Here is a 3,016-nt window from a genome sequence, read left to right on the forward strand (position 1 = left end):
TTCCTGCTTCTTGCTGTGATCTCTGCAAGGAAAGGAAGTGTCAGGATGTTAATTGGAAAAGCAGGGAAATAGATGCACTAAAGGTAATTAATGTGCAAAAGGCTTCTGACTTCAGTCTCCTGGTGCAGGGCAGGGACAGCCTGTTCCTCTCAGAGATCCTGAGAGAACCATGGAATCTTTTAGGCTGGAAAAGACCTTTAGGATCATCCAACCCAGCCCTGCCCAGGCCACCCCTGCCCCATGTCCCTCAGCACCACATCTACACAGCTTGGAAACCCCTCCAGGGATGGGGACTCCAGCCCTGCCCTGGGCAGCCTGGGCCAGGGCCTGACAACCCTGGCCAGCAAGAAATGCTGCCCAACATCCCAGCTCAGCCTCCCCTGGCACCACTGCAGCCCATTTCCTCTTGTCCCATCCCTTGTTCCTGGGGAGCAGAGCCCGACCCCCCTGGCTCCAACCTCCTCTCAGGCAGCTGCAGAGCCAGAAGGTCTCCCCTCAGCCTCCTTTGCTCCAGGCTGACCATGGGTGGAAAAGGCAAGGGACAGGATCCAGGGAGCAGCCACACATATGGGAGAAGTGTAGGAGTCTGGGCTGAGCAGGAGAGGGGAATTCAGGGCAGGAAGGTGCAGCAGCCACAGCCCATGACCCAGGTCTGGGCTGTCCTGCCCCAGTGGAACAGCATGGAAAGGGTCTCCTGGCTGGATGCACAGACCTGGAACCCTCTCAGATCCAATGTGAAGGACCCGTTTAGTCCTTCCTGAGCCCACCAGCAGGCTCCAGACCTTTCCATATTGTTGGCCTATTCATTTACACACCAAACTGCCTTGGCTACCAAGCCTGAGCTCCTCTCACTCCCTTTGTGCCTCCACCTCCCACAGCTCTGCCAGGACCCCCCGCAGCTGCTCCTGAAGCAGAAACCAGCCTTGGTCTGAGCCACCCACCTGCAGAGAGCTGGTGACTACAGCTGGGTGGGACATTTCTTCTATATCCTATTAAAGAAATACTCATAATTTCAGAAACATTCCTTTTCTGCTTCGGGCTGAACTGAGATCTTCAGGAAACCACAGTGGGGATGGAGAGGAGAGAAAGACACAACCAAGATCAGCCACCATGTCCCCAGGCATTGTCCCACTCACCTCAGCTGCTGGGATAAAGCCTCCAACGTCCCTCCCAGTGCTGGAAATATTGAGCTTCCAGCTGTTTTCAGGTGGAATATTCTCCATTTTATTCTGGTTTATTATTTATTGCTTACGACAATATCCAGAAATTCCATCAGGGAGCCACAAAATCTTTCCCAGTGAAAAAAACTAATCCAAAGTAGGAATTTCTCCTTCAAATTATTTAACTTAATGAACTTATTTTCCAAGCAGCTCCAGGTGGGAGCCTTGTCCCTTCCCAGGCCACTGGGCTTATGGAGAGGTCAGTGAAGAGTTGTGCTCCTTGCCCTGGCATGATGACCATCATAGCAGGTCCTGAGCATCTCCCAAGGATCCTCATCACCTTTGGGCAGAAGCAGCCTGGAATGATTTTCATGAGTGCACTTCTCCCTTGTTGCTAAGCTCTCCTGGCTGCTACTGCCACCCTTGGAAGCGAGAGGTGAAGAGGAGGATTCCATCTCCCAGAGAAAAGGAAGCCACATCCCAACCTGGAGCAGCTTTCCAAGGGTGAGAGGCAGCAGCTGAAGGCAAAGGCACAGAAGGAAGAATGGGAAGATGTTGAGGTGGCCGAGGGTCCGGTGGGGTTTTTATTGGCACCAGGAATTTTTGGAAACAATGAAGTGTTTGGTGATGAAGCTGAGCTGATTCATTTCCTGCAGGAGCAAGTCCAGTCGTGGCCCAGCAGCTGAATTCAAAACCTCCATCCTTGCTCTTTTCCAGGCCACTGCTGTTGGGATGTTGCTCCTCAAGAGGGACCACTCGTCCCCAGGATGCTCTGCTCCAACCCACACTCCCTGGGGAGAAGCAGTTGGGGTCATCTCCGTCCTCCTGGAACAGGGAGTGCCCAGACAGCTCCCCAGAACAGGGATTTGTTCTGCAGAGTCAGCAAGGAAGATGTTCTAGGAGTGATCCTCATGAGAAGCAATCCCTGGCCACCCCCTGCTGTGTGTGGGAGAGAGAACCTGGCAAGGGGAGAAGGGAAGAAAGAAGAGAGGAGGAGAGAGATTTCAGTTGGAAGGGCTCTTCAGTCATCATCTCATCCCAGTGCCAGCCCAGGTGCAGTCTGGAGGTGTCTGGGTTGAACAGGAGAAGGGGCTGTGGACCCTGCAGCCTGGGAAGGTGCTGCTGGAAAGGCAGATCAGTTCTCTCCACCAGCATCTCCTGGCGAGGGCTGAAGAAATGCCCATCCTGGACTTCCCAAGTTTTAACTTGTTGTTGACTGGTTTTAGACCTTGATCTTTCCCTCCTCAGCTCTGCCCATCATTCACCTGCCCCTTTCTCCTGCCTCTTCCCCTGGTACTTCCCTAGAACACAGCCCCTGCTGCCTCCTCCTCGTTTTCTGCTCCGAGTTTGGAGGGAAAGGAAAGGAGCAGCAGAAGGGGAAGAAAAAAAAACAGACCAGGAAAGCCACATGTCCTGGAGAATCACCTCTTCTCCTCACACCACATGCCCCATCCCTGGAAACACCCCAGCTCAGGTTGGACAGGGCTCTGAGCAGCCTGATCCAGGTGCAGATGTCCCTGCTCACTGCAGGGGGTTGGACTGGGTGGCCTTGGAAGGTCCCTTCCCACCCAAACCATTGGATGATTCCCTGAATGATGCTTTTAGTTGAAGCTAGTAAAAAAACAAAACACCCTAAGTAATGAGAAGGAGGAATAAACAGTTCGTTTTTGACAACCAGAGGGTCCAAAACTGTTTGCCAAGGTGATGCCCCCCTCGGGAAGCAGCTCCTGCCCAGCGGGCCCGGAGCATCCTGAGGGGCAGAGACTGGAGGTGCCCAGACCCCCCCCGGCACCTGGGGGGCGGTGGGCACAGGAGGACCCCCGGGATCACACTGTGGGGACCCCCCCGGGCTCCCC

This window comes from Chaetura pelagica, unplaced genomic scaffold, assembly GCF_000747805.2.
Source record: "Chaetura pelagica isolate M959 unplaced genomic scaffold, ChaPel_1.0 scaffold960, whole genome shotgun sequence".
NCBI lineage: Eukaryota > Metazoa > Chordata > Aves > Apodiformes > Apodidae > Chaetura > Chaetura pelagica.